Raw genomic sequence first — 11371 nt, 5'->3', positions numbered from 1 at the left:
GCCCAATCTGGCCTACCACGACATTTACAATTTTCTTGTTAATCGTGTTACACTGGCAAAGCCCTCAAAGCTTACAAGAGCCTGGAAGCTTATAAATATTTTGTTGCGGGATGGGTATCCCAACTATACCTCTGGAAGGTTCCGAAGAAGGAAGTCTACTTGATAACCTCACGGGTAAGTGGCATTAAGACGTTTATCATAAAGAGACTATGCAGGACGTTTTATCGTAGGAATGTTCGAAATCTAAACTCAGTTCCAGACAATGACAGGGTTGTAAATATGTATGTTTACATACATACAAGGGGGACATGAAACATAGGAAGTATGAGAAGAAAACAGTAAATCAGAAAGCTGTGCACATTTGTGCAGCTTCCGCGAAAACGTGCGCAGCTTTCTGATTTACTGTTTTCTTCTCATACTTCCTATGTTTCATGGACTGACCGTAACAGCATTTGCTTATTTAGTAATTTTAATACAGAATTTACTCAGATGAAATTATTCAGACACTCCAACGCCCCCCCTAAAAAAAAATTGGATCTGCATGATTCAGCCGTGAAAAAGGCGGCATCCGCCGTTTGCATCCCTGTTTAAACTCATAGGTTAACCGGCTAATGAGGCTCGGTGGTCGGTCAAGATTTTTTTTAGTTTTCACCATCCCTACTTTAGATTGGCCTTTCAAAGGCATATATGAGCCAAAAAGATAAAACATTGTCATAGACTAGGCCAGGGTAGTAGGGCTAGGCATAGCCATTTTAAACGTTAGAGACTGTCTAGTTTCTAAGTATGCAGTTATCATTCAATCCGAAAATCAACTTAACAGATGTACAAGGAGTACTGAATTAGAAGATTACACCTACCTGATATGAAGTGTTCACTACAAATTCGGCTGGTAGAACTGGGGTACCAGTTTTCTCTACCCATTTTGCGCGTCTCTCCTCGTCTGCGGGGAATCTATAAAATGACAGGCCCTCCTTTTGGCCCTGTCTATTGGTACAACCAAATGCTGAACAAGATATAACCATTCTCGAAAGATCTGCTCCCACACACTTGATAATTAGAACGGGTTCGTCTATGCGCTTGCAGTCCAAGATGGCAGATAAACAAATATCACGTGACCTCGTGACATCACGTGCACACTCTCTATATTTGAAACGAGCTGTCAATCAAAGAAAATATCCGGCCGCTTTCACCAATCACCAGTCTCCTCGTGGAAAGCTTTGCCATGTCCCTCCCACTGTGAGGCTGGGAGTCCGTGGGCGGGCGTTTTCGCAGTATTTGTCCAATAATCGTCTTGCATTTTGAGATTGACAAGCGCATAGCTCCCAAATGCCATTGAAGTCCACTGAGGCTGGGAGTCCGTGGGACTCCGTGGGCGGGCGTTTTCGCAGTATTTGTCCAATAATCTTCTTGCATTTTGATATTGACAAGCGCATAGCTCCCAAATGCCATTGAAGTCCACTGAGGCTGGGCTACTTCGCGCTGTCACGGGGGGGAAAACTCACGCGCACATTAGGCGAACTGGGGAAAGTTATAACGGAATGATTTCACACTGTAGTTGGGTTGAGCACATATATTTCTATGATTCTGGATCTGAAATAGCAATATTATAAGGTCGGCTATAACATAAGCCTAGCGGAATTTATCCTACACGATGTTTGTCATTTTACGAGGAGGCTGAGCCTCCCTTGTTGTCTTAGAGCAATCGCCCATGCCATGCTTTGATTTACATCTCCATTAAATAGCAGTCAGTTATTTATGGAAGCCTGTTTACACTATTTGGAAAAAAAAACCAAAGTCACATAGTATGTCATAATGAGAACATATATCATCATTATCAATTTGTATCTCCTAATTATATTATGTCATACTTATGAATTATGTCATAATAATGATATATCATTATGATATAGCGGGGCGGCACGGTGGTGTAGTGGTTAGCGCTGTCGCCTCACAGCAAGAAGGTCCTGGGTTCGAGCCCCGGGGCCGGCGAGGGCCTTTCTGTGTGGAGTTTGCATGTTCTCCCCGTGTCCGCGTGGGTTTCCTCTGGGTGCTCCGGTTTCCCCCACAGTCCAAAGACATGCAGGTTAGGTTAACTGGTGACTCTAAATTGACCGTGAGTGTGAATGGTTGTCTGTGTCTATGTGTTAGCCCTGTGATGACCTGGCGACTTGTCCAGGGTGTACCCCGCCTTTCGCCCGTAGTCAGCTGGGATAGGCTCCAGCTTGCCTGTGACCCTGGAGAAGGATAAAGCGGCTAGAGATAATGAGATGAGAGATGAGATTATGATATAGCACATATTATGATATATATGCTATATCATAACGTTTTCTCAAAATATGACTTAATATCTCATTAGTATAAGACAGTATGTCGTCGCTGTCAGGTCAAAACCTGCTATGTGACATTTTTCCTTTTTTACAGGAGATGTAAAAAACTGAATAAAACTCTGAAATAACAAGCTGAGAAGCCAATAAAAGTTTACTTGTTCTATTATTAACTTTTCTAATTAGCATAAATGGAAGCACGAGGTCAAAATTGACCAATCAGCATAGAGAACCCAATTTGACCTAAATTGTCACATAGCAGGTTTTGAACTGACAGCGACGATGTGAGACAGTAAGTCAATGAAATATGAGAGATTTCATTACGAGACAGAAAGTCATCATTGTGAGATAGTCATTATGAGACATTAGGTTATAATTATGAGAAACATTCTCAAACAGGCTTCCATAACTATCCATTTCCCTAAGCTCCAATACACTTCTATTTTGAAAAGAAGCGGGTTCTTGAAAGCTCTATTGCATATTTAAGGTTTGTTAGCTTATACTAGGTGTAGGGTTCTACACAGAACTCCTAAAAGCCGTCCAAAGGTTCCTCCTCAGCTAAATAGCCCTAAATAATTCTAAATAATACTCTTCTCTAAATATAAGCGTGTATGAGTGAGTTTAACCTCTTTTATACTATGACTGCAAAAACAGCTTCACAGGCTAAAACATGGCAGCTCAGCCATAGTAAACAACAAAACATGATTAATAAAGCGGTTGGCAGAGAGCACGTCTTTCTTCGCTCTTGATTGGATGTTTGTGACGTGAATGAAACGTGTCGTCAGTTCTGTGCTGGCAGCCGATTGGTTTAGGATCCTGTCCATTATTTGTAGCCACGCCTTCCGATAATGCAGCACGGGAGAAAGAGAATGGAGCGAAATGAAGGACTTCACGGTAACCGAGACTCTTCAGTAGAGAAGTAGATTAAAGACTCCTGAGAGTTCACTGACGGGTATGTGTGTTGTATTGTTTCGTGCGTGTTAAAGTCATGTGGACGGCGTTGATGTGATTCTGTGTAAATTAATGTAGAATCCAGGGTGGTGGTGGTGATGATGATGGTAGTGCTGCTGCAAGTAGCAGTAGAGTGAGGCGCAGCGCGTTATAACAGTCACGGGCCCAGGAGCAGGGACTAAGAGGAAGAAGCGTGTTCACTTAGCAGCAGTGAACTTCTACAGTGTCACCTTGTGTCGGTGCTGTAAATAACCGTGTACTGAAGAAAATCAGGCCTGCAGCTACAGGTCTTTCTGGTTCGCCGATATTTATTTATGCAGTGCCGTTGGTCAGCGCGTCCTGTAGCTAATGTTAACGTTAGCGAGGTAGACTGAGGTGATGGTGAAGAGCTTTATTCATGCATCTTGTGCTAGCTAGTTAGCTTAGCGCGTGGCATTACGTGTTAGCTAGCGATACTGCAAACTAGTCGTGTTTTTAGCTCCGTGTCTTCATGAATTTTATTTCCATTTTAAGATACTTATTTCTAATCTGAAGGGTTCGAGCATTTCTATGAATATTTGTTAATGTTTTGCTCGAGCCTTGAATAAAAAGCTCACCACAACTACAGTTTTATTTACCGCCTTATGCTGCTTTGTGTGTGCGCGCGCGTGAGAGATGTCAGAAGACCTAAACACGTGTTAAATTATCGAACACCTTCCATAAAGTTACTGGACTTTTTCTGTCATTCGAGGCGCTTGTTTGTTGACCCGAACTGAAATCCGAACCTCTGACCAGGATATAATACTCCCAGGTCTCTGGGGGTCTCCGTGTTTACAGGCTCTACATCCAGCTACACAACGGCTGACAAATATTCGTTTCCGAGGACTTTCTAACATGCTGTTTCGAGTCTATTCTTGGTGTTGTAATCTTCACAACGCTCTTGTGTACTGTAATTTCTCCTCGCTGTTTGGCACAAGGCCTCGGTTTGTGAGCACGTGCTCTTTAAAGAACAACTCCAGTGACTGTCGTGAAAATGTAACAAACGTAAGATTTTAAACCCGTGTGGATTAAATCATTTTGATTAATTCTGAATTTAAACAAAAGTTATATAAGATTAGAAGTATATTTAAAATATGTTGAAGTTTGGCCATATAAATGAGTGGACATTTGATGTCAAGTGGAACTGAGGCACGTGCTAATTTCATTCCAACACTGAAAATGGCCATCATTGTGATTGTCTTTGTGTATTAACCCTTTTCCATCAACAAGGAACGGGTTCCATTCTGTTCACACCAAATTTTGAACCGTTTAGAGCATTTCGGTTCAGAACTTAAAGTTGGTTCCCAGCGTGAACTGTGACATCAGCGGGCGTGTCATTAGTTTGTACAGGAAGCGTTGCAGCAATGCAGAATGCAATGAAAACTTGATCATTTAAGTACCATAAAGCCAAGTTTAGTCCTTCAAAACCTTCATTTATTGCCTTTTGAAACGGAAACTGAACAGTATATAAAAATCATCTCTGACTAAAAACAAGAAGGCTGCTAAAATTTTTCATTTGTGCTCATTATTTAATGTCTTTTTGAAAACTCCCCCGGCTCTTGGTTTGTTGTTTGTGTGTATTAATAACTGCGTTTATATTTTGTTACTGTTATTTTCAGTAAAGGGGGGGAAAAAAGAATGCAGTGAAAAAGGACACCTCAGTCCTTGAAAAAAATCTCCCAGACTTGGTTGCCCAATGGGCAAAACATACTTGCTTGAAAAACAGTTCCACTTGCCCAGAGCTTTCATTTATTTTGGAAAGGACAGAATGCAGTTGGGTTTCTTTTGTTGTTTTTGTTTTTTTAAATAGGTGACGCAGCATAATTATCATAAATCCACAAAACCATAACACCAATATATGCAGACACATTCAGAAAGAAAAGTTCTAGTAGCAGAGGAATTAATAATTTTGGGTATATTAAGCTGTGGAGACTTTTGAATGAGTATAATAATAATGCTGGAGCTTTGTTTCTGTTCTCAAAGGAACACAGTCCTGTGCAAAATGTCACTGTGAAACCAGAGTGTAGAAATGAACCTACAGTTCAGGAGAGTTCTACACAAAACGCACTGAACTTTACAACAGCTGCATATATGTGAAATGGAAATAAATGGACTAAGGCAGGAAAAAACTTGTGGATAAAATTGTCACTGTCCGTTACACACTGATCAACCTGTGTGACTTATGAATCGAGAATTAATGAAAAGGGAACTGGACATTTAACTGTGTATTGAAATTATTACAAGAATAATTATAGTTACTATGTGACTACAGCTACAACTGGAATGTGCTGATTCTGTTAGCATTTGTAATTATTGTTCCATCCACTATTAGATAAAATTAAAATAAAATCTTACAATATTGTTTGAAAGTCTAGAGCAGTGGTCCCCAAATGGCGGCCCATGGGCCAGATCTGGCCCGGGCACGGCAAATTTTTGGCCCGCCACGTCATATCTGAACAAAGGTAAACGGCGCCATCTATGGCCATGCATGATTAGCGATCTCCCCACTTAAGTGGGAGACATCTCCGCTAGTCATCAAGAGTGAGTGAAATCTTATCTAAGCTTATGACAGTCGTGACAACAGACCATGGCAAGTACAAAAAAAAAGTAAAAGTTGATAGCGAAAATCGTCAGTTTAAAGGAACAGTCCACCGTACTTCCATAATGAAATATGCTCTTATCTGAATTGAGACGAGCTGCTCCGTACCTCTCCGAGCTTCGCGCGACCTCCCAGTCAGTCAGACGCACTGTCACTCCTGTTAGCAATGTAGCTAGGCTCAGTATGGCCAATGATATTTTTGGGGGCTGTAGTTAGATGTGACCAAACTCTTCCGCGTTTTTCCTGTTTACATAGGTTTATATGACCAGTGATATGAAACAAGTTCAGTTACACAAATTGAAACGTAGCGATTTTCTATGCTATGGAAAGTCCGCACTATAATGACAGGCGTACTAACACCTTCTGCGCGCTTCGACAGCGCATTGATATCTGAGCTCCGTATCAATGCGCTGCCGAAGCGCGCGGAAGGTGTTAGTACGCCTGTCATTATAGTGCGGACTTTCCATAGCATAGAAAATCGCTACGTTTCAATTTGTGTAACTGAACTTGTTTCATGTCACTGGTCATATAAACCTATGTAAACAGGAAAAACGCGGAAGAGTTTGGTCGCATCTAACTACAGCCCCAAAAAATACCATTGGCCATACTGAGCCTAGCTACATTGCTAACAGGAGTGACAGCGCGTCTGACTACGTCTGACTGACTGGGAGGTCGCGCAAAGCTCTGAGCGGTACGGAGCAGCTCGTCTCAATTCAGATAAGAGCATATTTCATTATGGAAGTACGGTGGACTGTTCCTTTAAACCCGACTGGATGGATCAGTTTTGTTTTATTTTACCTGAGCATCCAAATGCTAAGCCAACATGCCTGATATGCATGCAGACTGTAGCCGTCTGCAAGGCTGACAATATCAAGAGGCACTTCACTACTATGCTTGCTGCTAGTTTTAATTCAAATTATCCTGAAAACTCAGATAACCGCAGACAAAAAATGGCCAACATGCATTCCTCATTCAGGCGCTCTGTTTTATCATGGAGAAATCTACCACAGCACAACAAGGGGCTAGCACAGCCTCTTTACGTGTTTCCTGGAGTCTTGGGAGAGCAAAGAAACCCTTCACTGATGCTCATTCTCATTGTATTGGTAAAACAGTGTGCAGTTGATATGGTTGAAGAGGTTTTATGTCACGACGAGAAAAACAAGCAAAATATTGTGGAGCTACTAAAGCAGGTGCCATTGTTGGCCAACACCACAACAAGAAGAGTGGAAGTTTTAGCCAAAGATTGTTCATCCAGACTAAACACTGATCTGATTAAAACAGAGGCCATGTCACTGGCAATAGACTCTTCTTGTGACCGAACTGATATGGAACAGCTGTCTGTGTTTGTCAGATTTTTTTGATGGAAATACATTTCAGGAAGAGCTACTTTGTTTGCTACCTCTGCCTGGGCGCACAACTGGGGAGATCCTATTTGATGAGCTGACACAGTTCTTTGTGAAGACTGGCTTGGATGTGAACAAAGTCGTCGCTGTCGTTACCGATGGAGCCCCATCTATGGTGGGTCATCGCAAGGGCTTGGTGAGCAGGCTTTCCTCAATTAACCCAGGGCTTTTGACATTTCATTGTATTATTCACCAATCAGTGCTGTGCGCTAAACTTGACAAGGAAATGAAAGATCATGGATTCGGTGACAAGACTGGTAAATTTCGTTTGGGAGAATTCAAGACTGCAACACCGCATTTTCAGAGCATTGTTGGAGGAAATGTCAGCGGAACACACAGACCTTCTGCTACATAACGATGTTCACTGGCTTAGCAAAGGCTGTGTGTTGGAGTGGGTGTGTGACCTGCACAATGAGCTTGTGTCCTTTCTCTCCAGCCTGAAGAGCCAAAAAGCACACGAATTCCAGGTGTTTTTAAGTGACAAGAAGGCGATGGCTTTTTTTTTTTTTGAGTGACATGTCTCATCTGAATCACCTTAACCTTCAATTACAAGGCAAGAATCACACTGTTGCAGACACATACAAGGCTTTTGAAACATTCCAGGCAAAGCTGAGCCTTTTGGAGAGACATTCACGGGAGAAAGTTGCACTTTCCTTGTTTGGGGCAGCACTGTGAGAAGAACGATATGCAGGAGAATCCAGCAATGACGCATTTTGTGACCAATTTGGCAGAAAACTTCAAGTAACGATTTGAAAACTGCCATAAACTGTCACGTGACATTCTTCTCTTTCTGAGACAATCGTTCTGTGTCACCTGATGGCCAGTGGAGCCAAAAAGCTGCTGCCTTCTGTAGATGAACCAATGCTTCAGATGGAGGTCTTGTAAATGAAAACATCTGATGTGCTTAAAGCACAACACAAGGAAACAGGGTTGACTGCATTTTGGATCATTGTTGACCAAGATCGATTCAAAAACACCAGATCAGTTGCCATGCTCCTTCTAACAATATTCCCCTCCGTGTGTGTGTGTGTGTGTATATCCTCCTTTTTCTGCAATGAACTGTCTAAAAAACCAAGCAAGAAACAAAGTTTCGGGTACATACCTTGGCCAGTGTTTTGAAGATTGCTACAACTGGATACACACCTGACTTCAGGAAGATGGCCTTGTCCAGTGACTGTCATTTCTCCCACTGATTGGTGAGTGAATCAATTCACACACAGCTCACATAGAAATATTGATATCTTGTCTCATTTGACCGCCCCCTCCCTTCTCTCTCTTTTCAGTGGCTGATACTGTTGTGTGGAGAGCAGTTTGAACACATTTGTTTTTAGTTTTTTTGCACTCTATCTCTCTTGCTCTCTCTGGTTTAATTGTCCACAGTTTGCCTCTGCTCACCCTTGGCACTTTCATGTGTGGCAGCTGATGATGTTTAAAGTGGGAGGAAGTTGCATTATCCAAATTTGTACAATATTTTGCTATTAAGAGTAATAATAAATACTGTTATTTTTTGAACCCGCTGTATACTTTTTTTTGGGGGGGTGGGGAGTGGATTTGTTGGCCCTCGGCCTCACTTGCTTTACATAATTTGGCCCTTGGGGGAAAAATAATTGGGGACCATTGACCTAAATCATAATCAGATTTTCACACAAGTCCAAAAAGTAGCTGGAAAAAAAAACCAGTTAAACAAATGAGACAAATATTATACTTGGTCATTTATTTATTGAGAAAAATGATCCAATATTACATATCTGTGAGTGGCAAAACCATGTCAACCTCTAGGATTAGCGGTTACTTTGAAGGTGAAATTAGTGTCAGGTGTTTTCAATCAATGGGATGACAAGTCAGGTGTGAGTGGGCACCCTGTTTTATTTAAAGAACAGGGATCTATCAAAGTCTGATCTTCACAACACATGTTTGTGGAAGTGTATCATGGCACGAACAAAGGAGATTTCTGAGGATCTCAGAAAAAGCGTTGTTTATGCTCATCAGGCTGGAAAAGGTTACAAAACCATCTCTAAAGAGTTTGGACTCCACCAATCCACAGTCAGACAGAATGTGTACAAATGGAGGAAATTCAAGACCATTCTTACCCTCCCCAGGAGTGGCCGACCAACAAAGATCACTCCAAGAGCAAGGCGTGTAATAGTGGGCGAGGTCAAATCAAATCAAGTTTATTTGTACAGCGCTTTTAACAAACATTGTCGCAAAGCAGCTTTACAGAATTTGAGCGACTTAAAACATGAGCTAATTTTATCCCTAATCTATCCCCAATGAGCAAGCCTGTGGCGACGGTGGCAAGGAAAAACTCCCTCAGACGACATGAGGAAGAAACCTCGAGAGGAACCAGACTCAAAAGGGAACCCATCCTCATTTGGGCAACAACAGACAGCCTGACTATAATATTAACAGTTTTAACAGGTATAACCCTCAACTGTCCTCATGGGGCCGTCCTTCACAGGAGTGGGGCGATAAAACTCCGACCAGACACAGGGCACCAGGATGGATCAAGCAGGTCTGAGGGGCAGAAGAGGCCAGCATCTCAATCCCAGGATCAACATGTAACTCAGAGGGACAGATGGGGGGGGGGGGGAGAGAAAGAAAACACGTTGTTAGGTATGCCCTAAAAATGACAAGTATTAAATCTGTGTGGTAGGCTCGCAGAGACGAGAGTCTTTACATCAGGCATAACACACAATGGCATGTTAATATGGTAAAAAATATATCATGACCTGCTCTGGCTGGATGCTTGATTGGGTGATGGGAGCACACTCCTCAGCAATGATGAGATGCAGATGGGACCCTTAGGGCTGGCCAAGACAATTCAGTTACATTTCACCGGGTCTGGGACATGCGACAGAATGTCTGACGGCCGATTCCCTGCAGGCTACGATAGCCAGTCGAGGTCCCCACCGTCTCCACCAAAAGATTTCCTGTTGACTCCATGTAACTCAGAGGGACAGATTTGGGGTGGGGGGGCGAGAAAGAAAACACAGGTGGTTAGGTATGCCCAATGTCACCTGAATCAGTAGGAACAGTATACATATTGCACCGAGTACAAGCAGGGACTCCGGCAACTAACTATGACAGCATAACTAAAAGGAGAGAGCCAGAAGGTAACACAGACATGAGGGAGCCCCGGGACATAAAGCAGCCAGCCACTACACCGTCAACAAACTCGAGTGAGCAAGCGAGTGGGGACTGACAGCATCCATACATCCCAGTTTACCAAAACACTCTATGTCTGAGGACCCTCCAGATCTACTCCTTTACCTCATAAACACCATTAACAAAAGGCTTGACTAAACAGATATGTTTTCAGCCTAGACTTAAATGCTGAGACTGTGTCTGATTCCCGAACATTACTTGGAAGGCTGTTCCATAACAGTGGGGCTATGTAAGAAAAGGCTCTGCCCCCTGATGTAGCCTTCAAGGTCACACAGGACCTCAGGGTAACTTCTAAGCAACTGAAGGCCTCTCTCATACTGGCTAATGTTAAGAGTCCACCATCAAGAAAACAGTGAACAACAATGGTGTGCATGGCAGGGTTGCAAGGAGAAAGCCACTGCTCTCCAAAAAGAACATTGTTCCTTGTCTGTAGTTTGCTAAAGATCACATGGACAAGCCAGAAGGCTATTGGAAAAATGTTTTGTGGACGGATGAGACCAAAATAGAACTTTTTGGTTTAAATGAGAAGCGTTATGTTTGGAGAAAGGAAAAACACTGCATTCCAGCATAAGAACCTTATCCCATCTGTGAAACATGGTGGTGGTAGCAGCATCATGGTTTGGGCCCGTTTTGCTGCATCTGGACCAGGACGGCTTGCCATCATTGATGGAACAATGAATTCTGAATTATACCAGTGAATTCTAAAGGAAAATGTCAGGACATCTGTCCATGAACTGAATCTCAAGAGAAGGTGGGTCATGCAGCAAGACAACGACCCTAAGCACAAGTCGTTCTACCAAAGAATGGTTAAAGAAGAATAAAAAGTTATTGTTTTGGAATGGCCAAGTCAAAGTCTTGATCTTAATCCAATCGAAATGTTGTGGAAGGACTTGAAGCGAGCAGTTCATGTG

At 42.5% G+C, this 11371-nt stretch overlaps 1 protein-coding gene across 7 annotated transcripts in view; it reads left to right on the top strand.

The window, feature by feature from the left end:
- The first annotated feature begins 3166 nt into the window (after window positions 1–3166).
- Window positions 3167–11371, top strand: part of usp36 (ubiquitin specific peptidase 36) — a 188759-nt gene continuing 180554 nt past the window's right edge. For all 7 annotated transcript variants that reach the window (XR_009650846.1, XM_060901465.1, XM_060901468.1 and 4 more), the window contains exon 1: window positions 3167–3276. The gene's annotated coding sequence lies outside the window, so the exon portion shown is untranslated. The remainder of the gene's footprint in view (window positions 3277–11371) is intronic.

The sequence above is a fragment of the Neoarius graeffei genome, chromosome 20 (genome assembly GCF_027579695.1).
Source record: "Neoarius graeffei isolate fNeoGra1 chromosome 20, fNeoGra1.pri, whole genome shotgun sequence".
Lineage (NCBI taxonomy): Eukaryota > Metazoa > Chordata > Actinopteri > Siluriformes > Ariidae > Neoarius > Neoarius graeffei.
Note: the sequence above shows the minus strand (reverse complement) of the source record. Positions and strands in the feature narration are given on the sequence as shown.